The following is a 25,275-nucleotide window of genomic DNA, read 5'->3' as shown; positions in this document are numbered from 1 at the left end:
GATCCACTGTGCCGAGGTGGGCGGTTGCGATTCCCACGAGCATTGAAGGCGTAGTAATTTTGCACAGAAATCAGGGGGTCATGGGGTCATGGGCGCAGTTAATCCCACAATCCCACGCCCCACCCCCTCGGCTTCATAGCCCGAGGGCTATAAGTAGGGGGAGGGAGGGAGCGACGGAGCACACGCGCCCTCCTCCCCACACTCTCTTCTTCCTCTTGCTCTCTTCGCCACTCCCGCTGCCGCTGGTCAGTGCTTGTTGTGGTGCTGCCGCCATTCTTCGCCGCCATGCCCCTCCTCCCCTCGCAGCCCCGCCTGAGGCCATGGCGCGTGAGAAAGGCGGCGACTGGGACGGCTCGACGGTGATTGAGGACCACATCACCTTCCTCTTGGACACGCGCCGGATGCCCAACGCGGCGTTCGTCAAGGCACAGGTGCCGCCGGCGGAGGAGATCTCACTGGTGCCGAAGGGGAACGAGCGGGTTGTCTTCCACTCACACTTCCTCCGCGGCTTCGGCCTTCCGGTGAGCGGCTTCCTCCGCTCGTTCCTGGACTTCAACCATCTTCAACCGCATCATGTGACGCCCAACACCATGACCCTTCTCTCCGCCTTCGTCACGGCATGCGAGGGCTACATCAGCATCCTCCCCACACTCGAGCTGTGGGGAGCATTCTTCTACGGCAAGCTGGGCACCTCCGCCAAGGACACGGCGGCCGAGTGCGGCGGATTTGTCACCGTGCGCCGGCCGGCGAAGAGGAATGCCTTCCCCGTCATCAAGTTGTCATAGTCGGTAAAACTGTGGCAGCAGTCTTATTTCTATGTTGAGAATGTCGATCCGGCTGTCGACTTCATCAACCTGCCGGCCTACGAGGCCGGCCCCCCTGTCGGGCTTCGGCCCAACTAGGGCTACAAGCCGAAGCTGGTGTCGGCGGATGCGGCAACCGCCATTGGCCGACTCCGAGTGCTCCAGGAGTTGGAGGGCCTCGTGGCCTCTGACCTTCTCATCGCCTTTGTCGAGCGCCGGGTCCTCCCGCTCAAGGGCCGTCCTCATCTGATCTGTCGGATGAGAGCGCACCGCGACCCGAGCAGGTTGTGCACGAGGGAGATGCCGACTACTGAGGTCGCGAGGATGGTGAACAAGATCTCCGACCTCAAGGTGTCGGAGGGAGACTGGCGGTTCGGGAAGCGGCCGTATTCCCGCGACGACCCGCCGCCTGCCGTAAGTCCCTTGATTTCTTCTTTTAGCTCTGACTTTTAGTCTTGTTCCTTGTGTGACACAACTCTTTTTCTGGAGCGCAGATTTATATGTCCGAGGCGACGACTGCCATCGTGGGGCCGGGTGGTGACTACCTGCCGGACAGGGCAGTGAGCGATGTGGACGACCCCGATTCTGGGGCGGCCGCCTTGGCGGACGACGCGACAGGCGGTGGCGACGAATCAGGCGGCTCCGAGGAGGGTGGCGGCGTGGAGACCTGGTCCGACTACGATGACGATGATGACGAGCCGCGCCCGTCTCGGAGCACCGCCAACACCGGCGCGGGCCCCTCTACCAGGCCGCCTGCCCGAGGTGGCAAGCGTAAGCGGAAGCAAGGCGCTGCCCTGTTTGGCAGCGCACCGAAGAAGCCCAAGAACTCGGCCGCGGTGACCAGGCAGAGAGAAGCCGCGGCCAAGGTGGCCAAGTACTAGAGGCAGCCGAAGGTGCCAATCATGGTGCCAGCGTAAGTATCCTTCTCATGCTTCCACCTCTTTGCTGATCTGGCCTAAATACTTTTTTGTCTTGTCTTCCCATCTCAGGGCCCCGCTCACCCTCGAGAAGTTAGCCGCCGCCTTGGTCATCAAGTCGGCGGAGACCTCCACCACCAGCCGGCGGATCGACCCGGCCATCGACCTCCAGGAGGCGCAGGAGCGGAACGCGCGGGAGGTGCGTGAGGAAGAGGTCGACCGCCTGGCGAGGGTAGAGGCAGACAAGGTCGCCGCATCTGCGGCGAGGAAGCTAGCGCAGGCAGAGGCCGACGCTGCGGAGAAGGAGAGGCTTGAAGAGGCCGCACACAGCTAGGAGCCGCTGCTTGTGACACCTCTGAGCTCCGCGCCACCTCCGCTGGAGTTTGTGGCAACGACTGGAGGAGCCGGCGATGAGCAGCCAGTCATGGAGAGGGAGGGCGGTGACGTGGCCATGACGGACGCCATCATGCCGCCGCCACCACCAATCGGCGGAATGCAGGACGAGCAGCCGGTCGCTCTGCCAGTGCCACCAGCTGGGGACGTAGTGGTGACGGACCTGACTCCTGAGGTCCGCACACCCGCGCACCACCGTCTTGCGGAGGCGTCCTCGGCACCGCGGCCGCTGGAGGCCGGTGCCGCGAGCTCGTCGGTCCTCGACACCGAAGCGACCAGCACCGCGCCCGCTGGCTGGGTACGCGGAGGTGGGACGGGCGCCCTGGCCCAGGCGTCCCTTGACGTCCAGGCAAAACTCCGGGACAAAGCCGAAGCCCTCAAGTGATGCAACAAGGCATTCTTGGAGTCGCGGGCAGCCATCCGCGTAAGTTTTCTTTGCTTCTCTTTATTTTAATCTTCTTGCTTTCTTCGTGGGGGCGCGCAAGCGCACCCACTAGGTGTAGTCCCCAAGTTTCGGGCCGGCTGCCGAGCAGGAGGTCCAGAACATTAACTTGCAGGTGTCCAATGCTGACTTCATCTGATATCCCTTTTGCAGAATTACCACAATCTTCGCGCGGTCACCTTCAACTCCAGGGTTCGGGAGCTGGAGACGCAGACCGCTCATTTGTCTGAGAGCCGGAGTAAGCTTTGATTTCCTTTCTTCGCGGGGGCGCGCTGGCGCACCCGCGGGCTGTAGCCCCCGAGGTTCGGGCCGACTGCTGAGCAGTCGGGCCGGATCTCCCCGGCAACTACAACCCTTTTTGTTATTTGACTGATATTCTTTCTTCTTCTCTTTTACAGAAGCCAACACCGCCTTGCAGCAGCAGCTGGGCGAAGCCAACACCGCCCTGCGTGGCAAGGAGGCGGAGTGCAGCAAGCTGGCCGAGGAGCGTGACCGGCTGGTCAGTCAGCTCGCGGAGCAGGCGGAGGCCCTCAAGACGGCTCAAAGGGAGGCGAAGGCGAAAGAGACCGACCTCCTCGCCGAGTTTGAGATTGAGCACTCCGCCTGGGCCGAAAAGGAGGCGCAGATGACGGCCTGCTTCAGCAGCATCGAAGACTTGGTCGATGGTGAGCTTCATTTTCTTTGTTTCTTGCTTTGAGCTGCCGGCCCTTATCTAGGCCGACTGCTAGTTTCTGACTTTGGCTTTCTTTGCCTTCTGTCCACACAGACTTCTTCCCGGGCCACTCCGTCACCGTGAATCAGATCAATGAGGCCCTGCGCGAGGAGCGTAGGGCGGAAGGCGTGCATATTGCTGCTGACGCCCCCTGGACCCTGAACGAGCAGCTGCTCAGCATCCAGGCCCGCCTTCGTCCTGCCCACCAAATGTTGCGCCGCCTTCAGCGCGTTGGGGCCCAGGCGATCTCCGCTCTTTGGCCAGGCGTGCAGGCTCCGCGCACCCCCAGTCGGACTACAGACTGGCTGGAGGTGGCGACTGGCCGCCTGGAGGACTAGAAGGGCTCTGCAGCCCGGGCAGGAGCGCGCTGAGCCCTAGAGTTCGTCAAGGCATGGTACCCTAGGCTAGATTTAGCCCAGTTGACCATGTTTCGGCTGGAGGCGCACGAGGAGCTGGCGACGGTGGACGCCGAACTTATCAACAGGGCCGTGGCGATCGCCGACTTCACCGACACCAGCGTCTTCATCCCGGAGGTGGTTGAAGAGGGCGCCGAAGCATCGCTGGAATGGCTCAGGCTGAACCCGGAGGACAGCATGGATTTGGCTGAAGTCATCGACTCCAGCAATGAAGGGGAGGAGGAGGAGGAGGAGGAGGAGGAGAGCGAGGACGACGTGCCGGAGGTTGGAACGGGTGGTCAGCCCCAACCTGACCGGGCCTCAAGCAATGATCGACGCTCTAAAGCGCCGACCGTTGTTGGAGGCGGCCCGGCGGAGACCGACCAGCCGCCCGTTCATCCGACGGATGCCGTCGACTCTGCCATCCAGCCCTCCGCCGTCCCGACTGGTACCGCCGACTCCATCGTCCAGCCGGAGCCGCCTCCTGCACCAACCGGCATCTTTGACTCCATCGTCCGGCCGGAGCCGCCTTTGGCACCAACCGGCACTGCCGACCCCAACGTCCAGCCGGAGCCTTCAGCTGCACCAACCGGCACCGCCGACCCTAACGTCCAGCCGGAGCCTTCTGCTGCTCCTTATGATGTTTTATCTTTTTCTTTCCCTGCTTGCTAGTCTGGACAACTTGATTAAATTTGCGCAATTCCACCCGTGGGGTGCATATCAAACTTTGTTGAATGCCGGCCGATAGGCCTTTATCTATGTAAATATCATATCGCAGTTTATGCCTTGCTTTGCCGACTTCTAACTTTTCTTGCTTTATACTCCTTGCTTTTTTCCTTTGCCGCCCTCCCTTTGCTATCCTCTTGCCAGCCAAGGAGCCGCTCTGCGGACTGCGGCTGGTTTGAGTACTTAGCTTTTTGCGGGAGGGCAAGTACTTAGCCGTTTGGAGTGTTGGCAAGACAAGCAGAAACCGGCCGGCCGGCTGCTCGGCAGCCGGCCGAACAGGCGCGGTGCCGGCCTCAACTATATGCTTTTTTTCCTTAGCAATTTTTCATGTGGGCACCGTTTTGCAACCCCTGCACGCCATTTAGTCGCTCTGCGAGCTGCAGCTTCTGACAAGGGAAGTTTTTGGTGCCGACACGCTACTTTTCCGGCTTGCAGGAGGCGGCATATAGCAGAAGGCGACATGCCTCCAGGCCGACTAGTCAAACCCGGTGCCATGCGGAAATAGTAAAACAATATACACTCGTAGGCATAACACTTATCATATAGATAAAAGGAGGGTAGTCCCCGAGTTCTTCTCGGAGGACCCGGAGTCTTCGTACATAATACAAAAGGTAGCGTGATACATACTGCTTTCAACTGTAAAACCTTCGGAGAAGGTTAGCGTTCCATGGCCTCTCCGTCTCCTTGCCTGAGTCATCTCTTTTGCGTGCTCTGGGGTTCTGAGCGTCGATCAGATAGTAGGAATCGTTTCCCAACACCTTGCTGATGATGAAGGGGCCTTCCCATGGTGCCGAGAGCTTGTGCTGGCCGGCTTTTCGCTGGATCAGCTGGAGCACAAGGTCTCCCTCTTGGAAGGATCTTGGCTTCACCTTGCGGTTGTAGTATCAGCAAGGTGTTGCCCTTCACCTTGCAGTTGCCTGAGTCATCTCTTTTGCGTGCTCTGGGCTTCTGACCGTCGATCAGATAGTAGGAATCGTTGCCCAACACCTTGCTGATGATGAAGGGGCCTTCCCATGGTGCCGAGAGCTTGTGCTGGCCGGCTTTTCGCTAGATCAGCTGGAGCACAAGGTCTCCCTCTTGGAAGGATCTTGGCTTCACCTTGCGGTTGTAGTATCAGCGCAGACTGTGCTGGTAGATGGCGGACCGGCTGAGTGCCAACAGCCGGCCCTCCTCCAGCAGGTCGACGTCGTCTTATTTTGCCTCCTTGGCATCCGCCTCGGTGTACATGGTGACTCGCGGGGAGTCGAACTCTATGTTCATCGGGATGACAACTTCAGCACCATAGACGAGGAAGAAGGGTGTGAAGCCGGTCGACTTGTTCGAAGTTGTGCGCAGGCTCTAGAGGACGGCCGGCAGCTCATCGAGCTAGCAGCCGGCCGAACGCTCTAGAGGCTCGACCAGTCGGGGCTTGATGCCGGACAGAATGAGGCTGTTTGCTCGCTCAACTTGGCCGTTTGACTACAGATGGGTAGCAGACACTAAGTCATGTCAGATGCCCTACGTTGCGCAGAAACGAGCCAAGGCTCCTTTGGCAAAGTTTGTGCCGTTGTCGGTGATAATGTTGTGTGGTATGCCGTACCGAGTGGTGATGTCAGCGATGAAAGTCACGGCAGTCGGCCCATCCAGTTTCTTGATTGGCTTTGCTTCTATCCACTTGGTGAACTTGTCCACAACGACAAGCAGACGAGTCATGCCACCATGGGCCATCTTGAACGGACCCACCATATCCAAACCCCAAACAGCAAAGGGGCAAGCAATGGGAATGGTCTTGAGTGCAGAAGCTGGCAAGTGTGGCTTGGTGCGGAATTTCTGACACCCTTTGCACTTCTGAACCTACTCTTTGGCTTCTTCTAGAGCAGTCGGCTAGAAGAAACCATGGCGGAAAGCTTTCGCAACAAGTGATCTTGAAGCCGCGTGGTGACCACATTCGCCTTGGTGAATATCTCGGAGGATTTCTTGACCCTGGTCCGGCTCCACGCAGTGCTGGTACATGCCAGTGACACTGTGCTGAACCAGCTCTTTGTTGACTATGGTGTATGCTACTGCCCGCCGTTGTACTTCTCGGGCTAGGATCTCATTGGACGGCAGCTCTTTGTTCACCAAGAAGTTGATGATGAGTTGAGCCCATGAGGGTGCTGCTACTTCTCCGACAGCGACGACTGCAACTTGTACAAGGGCGGTTGGGCCGGGAGGCGGTGTGTTGGAGTCAACTACCGCCTGCTGCTTTGAAGAAGTCCCCGGGCCAACTGCTGCAGTCCCCGGGCCGGGTGCGATGGCTGCAGTCCCAGGGCCGCCTACTAAAGTCCCCGTGCCGGCTTCTGTTATCCTCAAGTCGGATCCGACTGCTTCAGGAGGGGCCGGCACAAAGATGGAGTCGGACTCTGGTGATGGATTGATATACGGCTTGAGGAGGCGCTGCAAGGCGACACCGGTTGGTATCGCTTGCCAGGTGGAACCGATCCGTGCCAAGGCATCTGCTTGCTCGTTGTCATTTCTTGGCACATGGAGGAACTCGCACCCGTCAAAGTATCCGCTGAGTTGTTGTACGAGGAAGTGGTAGCTTGCCATATTTGCGTCCTTGGCGTCCCAGTCATCTGACGATCGTTGGACCACCAAGTCGGAGTCTCCATAGCACAGGATCCGGCGAATGCCGAGTTCCTTGGCAAGCCGGAGCCCGTGTATGAGTGCCTCATATTTGGCTACGTTGTTGGAGGAGGCAAAATGGACTTGCAGCACATATCTGAGCTTGTCGGCTTTGGGAGAGGTGAGGACGACGCCGGCTCCCAGACCGGTGCACATTTTTGAACCATCAAAATGCATCCACCAATGGGTGGAGTCTGACGCTAGTGGTAAGTATTGGGTCTCGGCTCAGTCGACGAGGAAGTCGGCCAGCACTTGTGACTTGATGGCGGTGCAAGGCTGGTAGTAGATGGTTTAAGGGGCCAGATCAATGGCCCACTTGGCCACTCGGCCCGAAGCGTCTCGGCTTCCAATGATCTCAGCAAGCAGAGCAGTGTATACAACATCATAGCACATCTTCTGATAGTGTGGGTAGTTTTGCTTGGAGGCGGACAACACTTTACTCAAGTAATATTCCGGTCTCTGGACCATCAATGCTATGCCCTCCTCCCTGCGTTCTACCACTATGACTGTGCTGACCACCCGACTGGTGGTGGCGATGTAGAGGAGCATGGGCTCTTTCTCAGTCGGAGCCGCCAAGATAGGTGGGGTGGTCAACATCTTCTTGAGTTGGAGAAAAGCTTCGTCCGCCTTGTCGTTCCACTCGAAAAAAGTGGTCTTCTTCATGAGCTGGTACAGGGGAAGAGCCTTCTCTCCTAGTCGACTGATGAAATGGCTAATTGATGCCAGGCAGCCGGTGAACTTCTGCACGTCCAATAGTCGGGTGGGCACTTCCATCTTCTCAATGGCCTTGATATTCACTGGGTTGCATTCTATGCCGCGCTCTGAGACCAGGAAGCCGAGGAGCTGGCCGGCTGGTACTCCGAAGACACATTTCTCTGGGTTGAGCTTGATCTGGAATCGGGCAAGTTCTCAAAGGTTTCCTTGAGGTCTTCCAGCAGCATGCCACGCTTCCCCGTCTTCACCACCACATCATCCACATAGACATGGGCATTTCTGCCGAGTTGCATGAGGAGACACTTCTGCATGCAACGCTGAAATGTGGCGCCGGCATTTCGCAAGCCGAACGTCATGGTCAGGTAGCAGAAGGCTCCAAATGGCGTGATGAAGGCGGTCTTCAGCCTGTCTGTCGGGTTTAGATTTATCTGGTGGTACCCTGAGTATGCATCCAAAAATCTCAACAGCTCGCATCCGGCTGTGGAGTCTATAACTTGGTCAATTCTTGGTAGGGCAAAGGGATCTTTGGGGCAAGCTTTGTTGAGGCTGGTATAGTCAATACACATGCGCCACTGCTTATTTTTCTTTAGCACAAGAACTGGGTTGGCCAGCCACTCTAGAAAGAACACTTCCATGATGAATCCGGCTGCTAGAAGCCGGGCTATCTCTTCTCCGACAACTCTTATCTTCTCTTTTGACAGGCGGCACAAGGGCAGCTTGACCAGCTTGGCGTCAGGTCGGACATGTAACTTGTGCTCGGCGAAATCCGTCGGAACACCCGACATGTCTTTGGGAGACCATGCGAAGATGTCCCGATTCTCACGGAGGAAATCGACGAGCTCGCTTTCCTATTTGCTGTCAAGGTTGGCACCTATGACAGCGTGCCTCTCCGAGTGCTCCGGGTCTAGGGGTATCTTCTTTGTTTCCTTTGCCGACTTGAACGAGCCCTCAACCTCCGACTCCTTGGGGATGGGTGACATTTCTGACTTCTTGCCTGCCATCGCCACCACCCAGTCAAGGAGCCGCTTCTCAGCTGCAATCAGGAGGGACTCGGCCGGCCGGCTGTTATCCGCGGCACAGGCGGTCGACTTCTTGTAGTCTCCGACTACAGTCAGGATCCCCTTGGTACTCGGCATCTTCATCTTGAGGTAAGCATAGTGGGGGACTTCCATGAACTTGGCCAGAGCTGGTCGGCCAAGCAGTGCATGATAGGGGATTTCAAGGTCCACCAGTTCAAACCAAACTGGCTCACGGCGGGAATTATTCTTGTCTCCTAAGAAAACATCAATTTGGGTCTTGCCGATTGGTGAGCAGGAAAGGCCAGGGACTATGCCATGGAATACAGTCCGACTAGGAAGGAGCTGCCTCTGCTTGATTCCCAACTTCTCCATTGTGTCACGGTACAGGATATTGATGCTGCTGCCGCCATCTATCAAGACTCTGGAAAAACGCGCTGCCCACCTCTCCGTTGCAAAGGTAGCATGTAGGACCAGGGCGTATGAACCAGGGGAAGGCATCACTTCCAGGTGGTTGGCCCTGCTCCAACTGATGGGCTTCTCAGACCAATGCATGAATTCTGGAGTATTTGAGGCCACTGCTTGTACTTCTTGCTGTTGCTGCCATCTGCTGCATCTGTCATCGGCCACGCTGGTGAACACAACATAAGCTCCATGCTCCTCTGGATACTCATCTTGTATGGTGCCGACTGGTCGGCCCGCCGACTGCTGGGGCTGAGGAGGCGGCGGTTCGGCAGGTGGAGGAGGCAGGAGTCCATCTCCCTTGGCGATTCTGGCAAGCCGATGACACTTCCGAGTGGTGTGGTTGGACGGCTTCGCGCTGCTATGAAATTTGCAGGGTGCATCTAGGGTCTGCTCATAGGAGAAGGCGGGCAACCAATTGGGCTTGCCTCCCTTCTGACGCTTTGGTGTCGGCTGCCCCTCCGGCTGTTGGTCCTCAGCTGGTGGAAGCCGGCTGGGTGGCCTTCCGCTTGTTGTCGCTTGGATGATGTCGCCAACTGGTGTCACCAGCCGGAGTCCGAGGAGCCTGAGGTGCCACCTTCATGGAGGAGTCGGTTGTGGCGTGCTTGTCGGCGATGATGTCAGGACCCCGACTCAAAGCCACATCGATCTAGCATGTAACACCTCATATCACTTTGCAGCCTCACACACGGTATTCCCACGGGGGTCGCCTTACCTTTGCCCGGGACCGTTTGCGCCTTTTGGCACATGTATATGATAGTGTCGCTAGCATCCATATGATAAGGAGCCCGGGCTGACATGGCTAGTCGTAAACCCAAAGTGGCACAAACTTATAGGGACAGGCATCCATGACCCAGCATCGGACGTGTCGGTCATCAGTGAGTGAATCTGGGCTGTAACACTGGGATAGCAGGACTCCGGTAAACCTGGCTGTAGCGGGCTAACAGGACTCCGGTATTCATAGCTGACATTTCCCCGAAGGGACAGACACAGGAACGAAGAAGGACACATGCCAGCCAGCCTAAGTGTTCCGGAGCAGTAGCAAGCTACCATGGCTCAGTGGAAGAAATTTGAGACATTTCCCGGTAAGAGAGGCTACTAAGGATAAACAACTAGATAGTCAGATCCCACACATACCAAGCATTTCAATCATACACACAATATGCTCGATATGTGCAAATACAACAAGGCATCACAACATGACTCTACAACACAAGTACTTTATTTAAAGGCTCAGAGAGCCATACATAACATACACACAAGTACGGGCCACACAACCCAGCATTCAAGTCATACAAACATACAAGCCAACAACGGAAGTAACTTGTCTGAGTACAGACAACTAAGAAATAAAAGAGGCTTGGGTAAGCCTGACTGTACTACATGGTCCATCGTGAGCTCAGGATCACCACCTGGGCTTCAGCCTACTCGTCGACATCGACGTCTATGAAGAACCCATCAGAAGGGGTTGCAGCATCTTCTGTAAAACGTAAATTAAGAAACATGAGTACAAAGGTACTGACCAAGACTTACATCAGATCCTACATACATGCACATTATCAAGAAGGGTATGTGGGGTTATTGCAGCAAGCCAGCTTTGACTCTTGGCTAAGCTATCTTACGAGACTCCAACTAGAAATGGTTTTGCGCACTCGAGTCCACTACTCACCACTTCAATACACTACCGAGGATCTGCCTCCGTCATCCTACGGAAGAGCCATCCTCGGCACTCACGCTTATCTTGAGGCTTTTAGTAGTATCCATTCACTTGTCTATGAACTGTATAGGCAACCAAGTAGGCTTTTAGTAGTATCCATCCTCGGCTATTTGAATAGATGATGTTAACCCTGCAGGGTTGTACTTTTCATACATGTTTCCACTACTTAGCGTCTGCACACAACATGTGCTCGACATACTTCAAACAAAAGCCGACGTGGGTGTAGACCATGACCTACCTAAACACCTAAGTCTCTAGTCCAGGTTTATCGCCTATTCAGGTTCCATCCGCAAGGAGTCCGGCCGAGGTTTCCACATACGGCCCCGGACGATGTGTACAGGGTTCCAAGACACCTAACGGGTACCCGGTATACCCGGCCATGTACCTACCACATCGCATCCCACCCCGCGGGTCAGTGCTGCCCATGGCCTCCAGTAAGCTACAAACACCAGAAACTACATGCAACTCCTGGACAGAGGACTAGGGTGGATAAGAAGTCGAGCGGGGTCATATTTCAGGGCCCAATGTATGGTAGTAGCTGAATCTTAAATCACACATACAGATCTTAGTGCTTAAGGACGGCTTCAATGAAACAACCCACCATGTACTCCTACATGGCCTCTCATCGATACCTTTACCAAATCATGTTCAACACATCACTCTCATTACCGACATGATCATTTCACTCTAGCCCATCACCCAGATGAACCAGACCTGACATGACTCTAAGCATAGAAGGCATAGCAAGGTAGGAACATCACATACATATGGCTCAATCAACTCCTACACATGCTAGTGGGTTTCATCTAGTTACTGTGGCAATGACAGGTCATGCAGAGGACATGGGTTCAACTATCTTAGCACGCAGCAGTCTGAATCGCGTTGTCTTAATGCAGTAAAAGAGAGCAGAGGCGAGAACATGGGATTGTATCGATATAATCAAATGGTTGGTGGCTTGCCTTGCGGGTCCATGGACTGGTAGTGATCTTCGTTAGGGTATTCGCGATACTCCTCGGGGGCAGAACCTGCCACAGAGAGCACCGATACACAATCATCACCAAACAATATGCAACAATATTATGCATGCATGAGACATGACAAAATAAGTGTATTGGGCTACTGCAACTAAGACCAGATGGGTTTGAACCATTTTGAACCAAAGATTCAAGTTTCAAACTCACAAATGGCCCTTAATAGTGCTTTATCTTGTTCTGCAAGGTTAACTTGCTTAAACATGCATGAAACCAGCATAGATGGATAGATAGGATTTTTCTGATCATTTTTCATATATAACACTTTGCATTTGGAGCTACAGATTAATTTCTATGATTTTTTGAAGTTTGTGGTATTTTCTGGAATTTCCTGTGTAAGAATAATTCCAGTAAATAAATTACTGCGTCAGCATTACGTTAGGGTGACGTCAGTGATCAACGGGACGGTCCAGGTCAAACCTGACCAGTGGGTCCCGCGTGTCAGTGTAATTAATTTAACTAATTTGAATTAGTACTAATCCTAGATTACTTAGCCGGCTGGCCCCACCTGTCATTGACCCAGGGGGGTCAAACTGGGCCCACCCGTGGTCAAATGGAGTCAGCGGGGTCAAACTCGCCGGCGTTTAGCCGCCGTTGAGGCCAAACGCGGCGGGGCAGTGCAGGTTTCGCCTACAGGGCACTGTTTGAGGCGCCGTTGGGCTCTACGGTTAGCTGGGAGCAAGCCGCGGCGGGTGGTGCTAGTGGTTGGGCTCGGGGTCGCCGGAGATGACGCCGGCGACGAGTTTGGCGGCGGCCGGAGCTCGGGTGAGCTCGGACTCGTCGCTAGGGGGCACGGCGAGGCACATGGGGTGGTGCGTTGAGCTCCTAGGGGTGCGGTGAGGTTAGTGGACAAGATAGTGTGGTCGGGGCGTGGTCGGACCCTCGTCAGCAACGAGCTCGGCCGTGGCGCGTGCAGGCGAACTCGGTGTGCTTGCTATGGTGCACGAGAAGGAGAGCGGAGAGGATAGGGAGGTGGCCAAGCTCAGGGTGGTTGCGGCAGAGCAGACAGCGAGGTCGGGGATGAGCCAGAGCAAGCGGGGCGGCGGAGGCGATCTGGCCGTCTGGAGGTTGAAGACGAGCTCGATGGAGAGGCTCGGGGGCCTCCGGCGGGGCATGGCTCGGTGGGACGGTCGAGAAGGGAGTGTCGGATCTTCTGGACACGGTCGGGCAGCACGGAGACGATGATGGCTACGGTTACAGTGGCGGGATGGCGGCGGCAGGGTCATCCATGGCGAAGGGGAGCGAGGGAGAGAGGCTGGGGGCGTGTGAGGTGTCCAAGGGGTCGGGGGAGGAGTGGGTGATTGACCCAGGCCAGCAGAACGGTGAGGGGAGGAAGCAGGGCGTCGGGCAGCTGTGTGGCGCGCGCTGGTGCCGTCGTCGAGCACCTGCCTCCCTGCCTGGCCGAGTCAAGAAGCTCGCTGGAGCGGCTGCTGGGCTGGGCCGGCTAGGTGGGCCTGCTGTTGGGCTGCCAGGTAAGATTCTCTCTCTCTCTTTTATTTCCGTTTTTCTATTTCTTCTGTAACTTTGTGGCTTTTCTAAAAATGCTTAGGCACTTTTAAAAGTCACCAAACTGCTCATGCCCACTGTTTAGCATATAACCAACATGGAACACTTCAATTTAGGATTATTTCGACATTTAAATATTTTATAGAATTTAAATGTCCAAATTCAAATACCTATGATTTAATTCAGTGACCTTAGGATGACCTAGAAAATTATGCAGCACTTTTGGCAGAAGTTCTGGACCAAGACAAAATTGATGGACATTTTAGAAGGGCATTTCAGGTTCATTGAAATTATTTTTAGTAAACCCTAGTTGGTTTCAGAGGGGGCTGGGGGTTCTGTCATCCCCATTTCAAGTTTGTGATGAATGATAAACATGATGTAAGCACTCTAGTGCATGAACTAGCTAGGGTGTGACAACTCACCCCCACTCAGAAAAATCTTGTCCCGAGATTTAGTTTCCTCCGGAAAGAAGGCGGGATACTCGAGTCGAAGACGATCTTCCCTTTCCCAGGTTTCTTCTTTCTCAGAATGGTGCGACCATTTAACCTTGACAAACTTGATATTATGACGTCAAGTGGTACGCTCGGCTTGGTCGAGGATATGAACGGGGTACTCTCGATACGTGAGATTATCTTGAAGATCAAGCGTTTCGTGGTCCACTCCACGGATAGGATCTGAGAAGCAACGACTGAGTTGAGAAACATGGAAGACATCATGGACTCTGCAGAGACGCGGAGGTAGTTCCAATTGGTAGGCAACTTCTCCTCGTTTGGCGAGAATGCGAAAGGGTCCAATGTAGCGAGGAGCCAATTTGCCTTTGATACCGAAACGATGGGTTCCCTTCAGAGGAGTAACCCGAAGGTAAGCCTTCTCGTCAACCTCGAAAGTCATAGCCTTATGTTTTTGGTCATATTGGCTCTTTTGACGAGATTGGGCTATTTTCAACTTTTCACGAACGATGCAAACTTGCTCTTCTACTTCCTGGATCATATCTGGGCCAAAGAATTGTCTTTCCCCGGTTTCCGACCAGTTAAGAGGCGTTCGACACCTTCGTCCCAAGAGAACTTTAAAGGGGGCTTTACCCAAGCTAGATTGATAGCTGTTGTTATAAGCAAATTCGGCAAATGGAAGGCATTTCTCCCAATCCATTCTGAATGAGATAACAGAAGCTCGAAGCATGTCCTCTAGAATCTGGTTGACGCGTTCCACTTGACCACTGATTGAGGGTGAAAGGCGGTGCTAAAAGAAAGGCGGGTTCCCATAGCATTTTGGAAACTTTCCCAAAATCGAGAGGTGAAGATACTTCCTCGATCCGAGTTAATTTCCAGTGGAACACCATGGAGGGACACTATTCGGGAGATATACAAGTCTACTTGCTGACTAGCGGTTATACTCTCGCGAACAGGCAAGAAATGGGCCACTTTGGAAAGACGATCGACAACGACAAAGATAGCATTATTCCCTCTCTTGGTCCTGGGAAAACCGGTGATGAAGTCCATACCAACTTTATACCATTTCCATTTAGAAATAGCTAAGGGTTGAAGGGTGCCAGCAGGCCGTTCATGCTCCGCTTTTACACGACGACAGACGCCGCAATTAGCAACAAACTGAGCAACATCTCTGTTCATCCTGGTCCACCAGAACCTCTAGCGTAGGTCCTTATACATCTTGGTACTACCAGGATGAATGGTGAGAGGAGATTCATGAGCCTCCTTTAGGATCAACTACCGTAGATGCTGGTTCTTGGGAACCACTAGACGGTTCTCCAAGTACACAACACCATGATCATTTGTAGAGAAACATTTAGCATCTCCGCTAGCAATTTTCTCCTTGATCCGGGATATCCCTTTATACCGCTTTTGGGCAGCGACAATTTGATCCGTAAGAGTAGGTTTCGCCACCAAGGTGGAAAGGAATCCTTGAGGAACGATGTGAAGGTTAAGCTTCCGAAATTCCTCATGGAGAAGTGGTTGACTTTGTTGCAACATCACATTGTTGCAATAAGATTTACGACTTAGTGCATCAACCATGACATTGGCTTTTCCCGGGGTGTAAATTATCCCGAAGTCGAAATCTGTGATCAACTCGACCCAACGTCTTTTCCTGAGATTCAAATCCGGTTGGGTGAATATATACTTCAGACTTTGGTGATCGGTGAAGATTTCACAATGATAACCGAGGAGGTAATGTCGCCAGGTTTTGAGTGCATGGACTGCAACTGCAAGCTCTAGATCGTGAGTAGGATAATTCTCCTCATGCGGGTGGAATTGCCATGAAGCATAGGCAATTACGTGTCGATCTTGCATGAGAATGCAACCTAGTCCTTGTCGCGAGGGGCGCAATAGATAACAAAGTCCTTGGAGATGTCTGGTGGTACCAGTACAGGAGCAGAAGTCAGGCATCTTTTCAGTTCTTGAAAACTGTGCTCGCATTGTGGAGTCCACTCGAACTTTTTATCTTTCTTTAGGAGTTCAGTTAGAGGTTTAGCAACTTTGGAGAAGTTCTGGACAAAGCGGCGACAATAGCTCGCTAAGCCAAGGAAACTCCGAACTTGCTTGACCGATTCAGGTGGATTGACAGCAATACCCTTACCAGAGATTACATGGCCTAGATAGGTCACTTCTGGCAACCAAAATTCACATTTAGAAAATTTAGCATAAAGGTGATGCTCTCGAAGTTTCATCAACACTAGCCTTAGATGCTCGGCATGTTCTTCCTCATTCTTGGAGTAGTTGAGTATATCATCGAGGTAAACCATGACGAATTTATCCAAATACTCCATGAAGATTGATTTCATTAACTGAGAGAAAGTGGCTGGGGCGTTGGTTAAACCAAAGGACATGACGTTGTACTCGTATTGGCCGTAACGAGTAACAAAGGCCGTTTTCGCAATGTCCCCGTTCTTGATTTTGATTTGATGGTAGCCCAACCTCAAATCCATCTTGGAGAAGACTGAGGATCCAGCGAGCTGATCATACAGATCGTTGATCCTGGGGAGCAGATACTTGTTCTTTATTGTGACCAAGTTGACGGGTCGATAATCTACAACCATCTGATCCGTACCATCCTTCTTCTTGACGAAGAGGACGGGACAAGCCCATGGAGATGAACTAGGACGGATGAAACCCTTTTTCAAGGACTCGTCGAGTTATTTCTTAAGCTCGGCTAGTTCTAGTGGTGCCATCTTATAGGGTCTTCTAGAAATTGCGACAGTTCCTGGAATGAGATCTATCATGAACTCGACATCTCTGTCAGGTGGAACACCTGGCAATTCTTCTGGAAAGACATCCGGAAAGTCACGGACTACCGGAACGTCTTCGAGGTCTGGCAAAGGACTGGCACTAAGAGAATATAGCTGTTGCTTAGCTACTCAAGTCAAGACATTGACTATCTTTCCCGAAGGGTGTGTAAGTTGAACAGTCCTGGAGAAGCAATCAATCTTGGCATGATGGGCTGACATCCAGTCCATACCCAAAATGATATTATTATCCGAAGATTTGAGAGCTATCAAAGGCGCAAGGAAAACAAGTTTGTCGACCTGAATTTCATTCCCATGGCTTACTCTAGAGGTTTGCCATCTAGGACCAGGAGTAGAAATTTCCATGGTGGAAGGTATGTCACAGAATGCGGTGTTATGCAAACGAGCATAGTTTTCGGATACGAATGAATGAGATGCTCCAGTATCGAAAAGAACAGATGTCGGATGGCAATTAACAAGGAGCATACCGAGAACGACGTTAGGATCTTCCTGAGCCTCTTCAGCTGAGACATAGTTCACATAGCCACATGCAGCGGTGGCCGGCTTGGCGTAGTACACCTTCCCTGTTGGCTTGCCACGACCAACAGCCTTTCCAGACTGGCTGGGGTTGGTCTGGGACACTCGCGCATGTAGTGGCCCGGTTCCCCACACTTGAAGCATGTCACAGAGCTGGTGTGTGGAGGAGCATTGTCGGTTGGCCCAGCATAGGGCTTGGTTGGTGCATACTGCTGAGCTGGATGAGGCGCCTGATAGAATGGCCTCGGTGTGAACCTGGGTGGCAGGGCAGTGTTAGGCACCCACACCCGGCGCTTCTGAGGACCAGCACCGGATGAGGAACCCGTGTCACGGCCATGCTTGCGTGTTGCTTCGAAATCAGTCTGACCCATCTCAGCACTGATGGCTTTGATCACAAGCTTCTGGAAGGATGTGCACTTGTGCAGACGAAGATCACGGCGAAGCTCGGGGCTAAGTCCCTTGCGGAACCTTGCCTGCTTCTTGTCATTGGTGGAAACTTCTTCAGTTGCATAGCGTGCCAGGTTACCAAACCCCCTACTGTATGCGTCCACAGAGAGTCTACCTTGGGTGAAACTGCATAACTCCTCATGCTTACAGTCCATAGGACCCCCCGAAATGTGATGTTCACGGAAAGCCTCACTAAATTCTGCCCAAGTAGAGACATGGCCAGCTGGGTGCATGGCTTCATAATTCTCCCACCAGAGACTGGCGGGGCCTTCGAGATGATGGGCATAAAAAGTGACCTTATCAGCCTCAGCTACGAGCGCAGAACATAGCTTCTGAGTTGTACTGCAAAGCCAGTCATCAGCGTCGAGGGGCTCGACCGAGTGATGGAAGGTGGGCGGATGTAACTTGATGAAGTCACTGAGCGACACCAAGTTATTCCTCTGATGCTGTGCTGTGTTCTGTTCGATGCGCTTCAACAAACGGTTGGTCTCCTGCTTGTTTCTCTCAGCCTCCAGTATAACCTCAGCCAGAGAAGGAGGGTGAGGTAGGTTTGCATCCCCAGCTCTACTGCCTTCAGCTTGCTCCGGGGGAGCAGGGTTGTTGCGGGTGTTGACCATCCTAGGAAAACAAGACAATGGTTTAGTCTAGAATGATAAGATTCCGACATAGAAATGTAGAATGTAATGGATAACTCGGAATGCAAGATGATCATCCGTATGACATGGTAAATACAGAAACTGCTACATTTATTCCATCGTCATACACACCATACAAGGTTTAGTACAAGACCAAACAGAGTACAACTGCGGTGAAAGGAAGATTACATCTCATCGGAGGCATCCCAAGATCCTATACATTATTTTTCTACACCTCCGGAAAGTGGTACACACTAAGCCATATCCCACGAGTCACGCAGGACGGTGGATGATATAACTGTTACAATACTAGTGGTGCTACTACCAGCTCAGGCATTTCTGTCGCAATCCTCATAGAAATTACCCTCATGTCCTGGGAGCTGAACGTGATCATCTGGAAACAGCCGATCCTGTGGAGCCTGCGGTCCATAAGCACTCGGGTGTGGCCTAGGTCCGTCAAATGGCGGCAAAAGAGGTCCACGGGGAGGGGTGATGCCTCCTACATCACGCCAATCCATATGGTCTGGCAGAGTAGACCGCACGGGGTAGAGATCCCGCATATCCATATACCCCGCCTGCATAGCAGGTGCAAACCGAGTCAAGGTGGCCCAGTGATCAGACCGGGAGTTGAAAAGCTCCAATCGCAAGGCACGATTTTCACGGTCCTTGTCCTTGAGCATCTGTGCGGTAGTGCGGAGCAGTGAATCCTCATGAGAAGAGTCGGTGTAAATGGATGTGAATAACCTTCTGCCCCAGGAAGTGACATAGGCATATAGCGGAAGTCCGTTTTCCGAAGCAAGGAAGTCCTGGCCCGTATAATAGTCATCATCGAGTATGCAGCATCTTGCACAGACATCTCGATGGTAACCTCAATTCCATATGAGCAATGGAGGGGTTTAGTGGATCCAGGATAGCAAGGAAATATCCTGATGGTGCAGAGGTATTGGCTTTGATTGAAGTCTCTATACTGCTCCCCAATGGTGTACTCGGGATACCATCGGTATCCAGCCTCGGTCATTACCAGACCAAGATAGCAGTATGGCCAGGTACATCAAGGCATCGAGTCAGACGAACAACTTGATTCTGGGTGAGGGAGGCCATCTGAAACACGATATAATGCAAAGGCATTAGAATTTCTAACAGAAATTGGACAGCATAACGGCTGTAAATGCTTAAAAAAGATTTTGAGACATTTTGCAAAGGATTGCATAGACACTCAACAATATCATATCAAGGTTCTGGTTCCAACTTAGCAACATAATGGGATAGTAGAACTAAACTAGCCTTGTATCCACCAAACCTATAAGGTACTACTGATTAGTAACACGTGAACCTGATAGAGAGAAGAGATCCTAATCCTTAACCCCCAGTGGAAGAATAGACTGACTCAGATCAGAATGCCATCAGGTAAAGGAGTAAAAAGAGCCTTACGTTCCATCCCACAATCAATTCCCCTACATATAACTAAAGCATTTCTAGACTCAACATCGACTAGTTTCGCTTGGAGAACCTACAGGCAGTCCGGCTCTGATGCCAACGCTGTCAGGACCCCGACTCAAAGCCACATCGCTCTAGCATGTAACACCTCATATCACTTTGCGGCCTCACGCACGGTATTCCCACGGGTGTTGCCTTACCTTTGCCCGGGACCGTTTGCGCCTTTTGGCACACGTATATGATAGTGTCGCTAGCATCCATATGATAAGGAGCCCGGGCTGACATGGCTAGTCGTAAACCCAAAGTGGCACAAACTTACAGGGACAGGCATCCATGACCCAGCATCGAACGTGTCGGTCATCAGCGAGTGAATCCGGGCTGTAGCACTAGGTTAGCAGGACTCCGGTAAACCGGGCTGTAGCGGGCTAACAGGACTCCGGTATTCATCGCGTGACATTTCCCCGAAGGGACAGACACAGGAATGAAGAAGGACACATGCTGGCCAGCCTAAGTGTTCCGGAGTAGTAGCAAGCTACCATGGCTCAGTGGAAGCACTAGGAGACATTTCCCGGTAAGAGAGGCTACTAAGGATAAACAACTAGATAGTCAGATCCCACGCATACCAAGCATTTCAATCATACACACAATATGCTCGATATGTGCAAATACAACAAGGCATCACAACATGACTATACAACACAAGTACTTTATTTAAAGGCTCAGAGAGCCATTCATAACATACACACAAGTACGGGTCACACGACCAAGCATTCAATTCATACAAAGATACAAGCCAACAGCAGAAGTAACTTGTCTGAGTACAGACAACTAAGAAATAAAAGAGGCTTGGGTAAACCTGACTATACTACATGGTCCATCGTGAGCTCAGGATCACCACCTGGGCTTCACCCTACTCGTCGACATCGACGTCTATGAAGAATCCATCAAAAGGGGTTGCAGCGTCTTCTGTAAAATGTAAATTAAGCAACATGAGTACAAAGGTACTCAGGAAGACTTACATAATATCTTACATACATGCACATTATCAACAAGGGTTGGTGAGGTTATTGCAGCAAGGTAAGTTTGACTCTTGGCTAAGCTATCTTACGAGACTCCAACTTGAAATGGTTTTGCACACTCGAGTCCACTACTCACCACTTCAACACACTATCGAGGATCTGCCTCCGTCATCCTACGGAAGAGCCATCCTCAGCACTCACGCTTATCTTGAGGCTTTTAGTAGTATCCATTCACTTGTCTAAGAACTGTATAGGCAACCAATTAGTCCTTTACTGCAGACGTGGCTATTCGAATAGATGATGTTAACCCTGCAGGGGTGTACTTCTTCATACATGTTTCCACCACTTAGCGTCTGCACACGACATGTGCTCGGCAGATTTCAAGCGAAAACCGACGTGGGTGTAGACCACGACCTACCTAAACACCTAAGTCTCTAGTCCAGGTTTATCGCCTATTCAGGTTCCATCCGCAGGGAGTCCGGAAGAGGTTTCCACATACGGCCCCGAACGATGTGTACAGGGTTCCGAGACACCTAATGGGTGCCCGGTATACCCGGCCACGTACCTACCACATCACAGCCCACCCCGCGGGTCAGCGCTGCCCACGGCCTCCAGTAAGCTACAAACACCAGAAACTACTTGCAACTCCTGGACAGAGGACTAGGGTGGATAAGAAGTCGAGCGGGGTCATATTTCAGGGCCCAATGTATGGTAGTAGCTGAATCTTAAATCACACGTACAGATCTTAGTGCTTAAGGACGACTTCAATGAAACAACCCACCATGTACTCCTACATGGCCTCTCATCGATACCTTTACCAAATCGTGTTCAACACATCACTCTCGTTACCGACATGATCATTTCACTCTAGCCCATCACCCAGATGAACCAGACCTGACATGACTCTAAGCATAGAAGGCATAGCAAGGTAGGAACATCACATACATATGGCTGAATCAACTCCTACACATGCTAGTGGGTTTCATCCAGTTACTCTGGCAATGACAGGTCATGCAGAGGAAATGGGTTCAACTACCATAGCACGCAGCAGTTTGAATCGCGTTGTCTTAATGCAGTAAAAGAGAGCAGAGGCGAGAACATGGGATTGTATCAATATGATCAAATGGTTGGTTGCTTGCCTTGCGGGTCCGTGGACTGGTAGTGCTCTTCGTTAGGGTATTCACGATACTCCTCGGGGGCAGAACCTGCCGCAGAGAGCACCAATACACAATCATCACCAAACAATATGCAACAATATGGTGCATGCATGAGACATGGCAAAATGAGTGTATTGGCCTAATGCAACTAAGACCATATGGGTTTGAACCATCTTGAACGAAAGATTCAAGTTTCAAAATCACAAATGGCCCTTAATAGTGCTTTATCTTGTTCTGCAGTAAACATCAGGTTAACTTGATTAGACATGCATGAAACCAATACAAATGGATAGATTGGATTTTTCTGATCATTTTTCATATATAAAACTTTGCATTTGGAGCTACAGATTAATTTCTATGATTTTTTGAAGTTTGTGGTATTTTCTGGAATTTCCTGTGTAACAATAATTCCAGTAAATAAATTACTGCATCAGCCTGACGCCAGGTTGACGTCAGTGGTCAACCGGACGGTCCAGATCAAACCTGACCAGTGGGTCCCGCATGTCCGTTTAATTAATTTAATTATTTGAATTAGTACTAATCCTAGATTAATTAGCCGGCTGGGCCCCACCTGTCATTGACCCTGGGGGGTCAAACTGGGCCCGCACATGGTCAAATGGAGTCAGCGGGCTCAAACTCGCCGGTGTTTAGCCACCGGCGAGGCCAAACGCGGCGGGGCAGTGCGGGTTTCGCCTACAGGGTACAGTTCGAGGCACCGTTGGGCTCTACGGTTAGCTGGGAGCGAACCGCGGCGGGTGGTGCTAGTGGTTGGGCTCGGGGTCGCCGGAGACGACGCCGGTGACGAGTTTGGCGGCGGCCAGAGCTCGGGTGAGCTCGGACTCGTCGCTAGGGGGCACGGCGAGGCACATGGGGTGGTGCGTTGAGCTCCTGGGGGTGCGGTCAGGTTAGTGGACAAGATAGTGTGGTCGTGGCGTGATCGGAGCCTCGTCAGCGACGAGCTCGGTGGTGGTGCATGCGGGCGAACTCGGTGTGCTTGCTATGGTGCATGAGAAGGAGAGCGGAGAGGATAGGGAGGTGGCCAAGCTCACGGTGGTTGCGGCAGAGCAGACAGCAAGGTCGGGGATGAGCCGGAGAAAGCGGGGCGGCGGAGGCGATCTGGCCGTCAGGAGGTTGAAGACGAGCTCGGTGGAGACGCTCGGAGGCCTCCGGTGGGCCGTGCCTCGGTGGGACGGTCGAGGTGGGAGTGGCGGATCTTCTGGACACGGTCGAGCGGCACGGTGACGATGATGACTACGGTTACAACAGCGGGACGGCGGCAGCAACGTCGGCCATGGCGGAGGGGAGCAACAGAGAGAGTCTGGGGGGTGTGTGAGGTGTCCAGGGGGTCGGGGGAGGAGTGGGTGATCGACCCAGGCCAGCAGAACGGCGATGGGAGGAAGCAGGGCGGCGGGCAGCTGCGTGGCGCGCGCTAGTGCCGTCGTGAAGCACCTGCCTGCCTGCGTGGCCGAGTCAAGCAGCTCGCTGGAGCGGCTGGTGGGCTGGGCCGGCTAGGTGGGCCTGCTCTTCGGCTGCCAGGTAAGATTCTCTCTCTCTCTTTTATTTCTGTTTTTCTATTTCTTCGGTAACTTTGTGGCTTTTCTAAAAATGCTTAGGCACTTTCAAAAATCACCAAACTGCTCATGTCCACTATTTAGCATATAACCAACATGGAACATTTCATTTTAGGATTATTTGGACATTTAAAACATTTTATAGAATTTAAATGTCCAAATTCAAATACTTATGATTTAATTCAGTGACCTTAGGATGACCTAGAAAATTGTGCACCACTTTTGGCAGAGGTTCTGGACCAAGACAAAAATGATGGACATTTTAGAAGGGCATTTCAGGTTCATTGAAATTATTTTTAGTAAACCCTAGTTGGTTTCAGAGGGGGCTGGGGGGTCTATCATCCCCATTTCAAGTTTCTGATGAATGATAAACATGATGCAAGCACTCTAGTGCATGGACTAGCTAGGGTGTGACAACTCACCCCCACTCAGAAAAATCTCATCCCGAGATTTAGGTTCCTCCGGAAAGAAGGCAGGATACTCGAGTCGAAGACGATCCTCCGTTTCCCAGGTTGCTTCTTTCTCAGAATGGTGCGACCATGGAACCTTGAGAAACTTGATATTGTGGCGTCGAGTGGTACGCTCGGCTTGATCAAGGATATGAACGGGGTACTCTCGATACGTGAGATTATCTTGAAGATCAAGCGTTTCGTGGTCCACTCTATGGATAGGATCCGAGAAGCAACGCCTGAGTTGAGAAACATGGAAGACATCATGGACTCTGCAGAGATGCGGAGGTAGTTACAATTGGTAGGCAACTTCTCCTCGTTTGGCGAGAATGCGAAAGGGTCTAATGTAGTGAGGAGCCAATTTGCCTTTAATACCGAAATGATGGGTTCCCTTCAGAGGAGTAACCCGAAGGTAAGCCTTCTCATCAACCTCGAAAGTCGTAGCCTTATGTTTTTGGTCATATTGGCTCTTTTGACGAGATTGGGTTGTTTTCAACTTTTCACGAACAATGCGAACTTGCTCTTCTACTTCCTGGATCATATCCGGGCCAAAGAATTGTCTTTCCCCGGTTTCTGACCAGTTAAGAGGCGTTCGACACCTTCGTCCATAGAACACTTCAAAAGGGGCTTTATCCAAGCTAGATTGATAGCTGTTGTTATAAGCAAATTCGGCAAATGGAAGGCATTTCTCCCAATCCATTCCGAATGAGATAACAGAAGCTCGAAGCATGTCCTCTAGAATCTGGTTGACGTGTTCCACTTGACCACTTGATTGAGGGTGAAAGGCGGTGCTAAAAGAAAGGCGGGTTCCCATAGCATTTTGGAAACTTTCCCAAAATTGAGAGGTGCAGAGACTTCCTCGATCCGAGTTAATTTCTAGTGGAACACCATGGAGGGACACTATTCGGGAGATATACAAGTCTGCTAGCTGATTAGCGGTTATACTCTCGCGAACAGGCAAGAAATGGGCCACTTTGTAAAGACGATCGACAACAACAAAGATAGCATTATTCCCTGTCTTGGTCCTGGGAAAACCGGTGATGAAGTCCATACCAATTTTATCCCATATCCATTCAGGAATAGCTAAGGGTTGAAGGGTGCCAGCAGGCCGTTGATGCTCTGCTTTTACACGACGACAGACGTCGCAATTAGCAACGAACTAAGCAATGTCTCTCTTCATCCTGGTCCACCAGAACCTCTGGCGTAGGTCCTGATACATCTTGGTACTACCAGGATGAATGGTGAGAGGAGATTCATGAGCCTCCTTTAGGATCAACTGCTGTAGATGCTGGTTCTTGGGAACCACTA

Source organism: Triticum dicoccoides, chromosome 6B (genome assembly GCF_002162155.2).
Source record: "Triticum dicoccoides isolate Atlit2015 ecotype Zavitan chromosome 6B, WEW_v2.0, whole genome shotgun sequence".
Lineage (NCBI taxonomy): Eukaryota > Viridiplantae > Streptophyta > Magnoliopsida > Poales > Poaceae > Triticum > Triticum dicoccoides.
Note: the sequence above shows the minus strand (reverse complement) of the source record.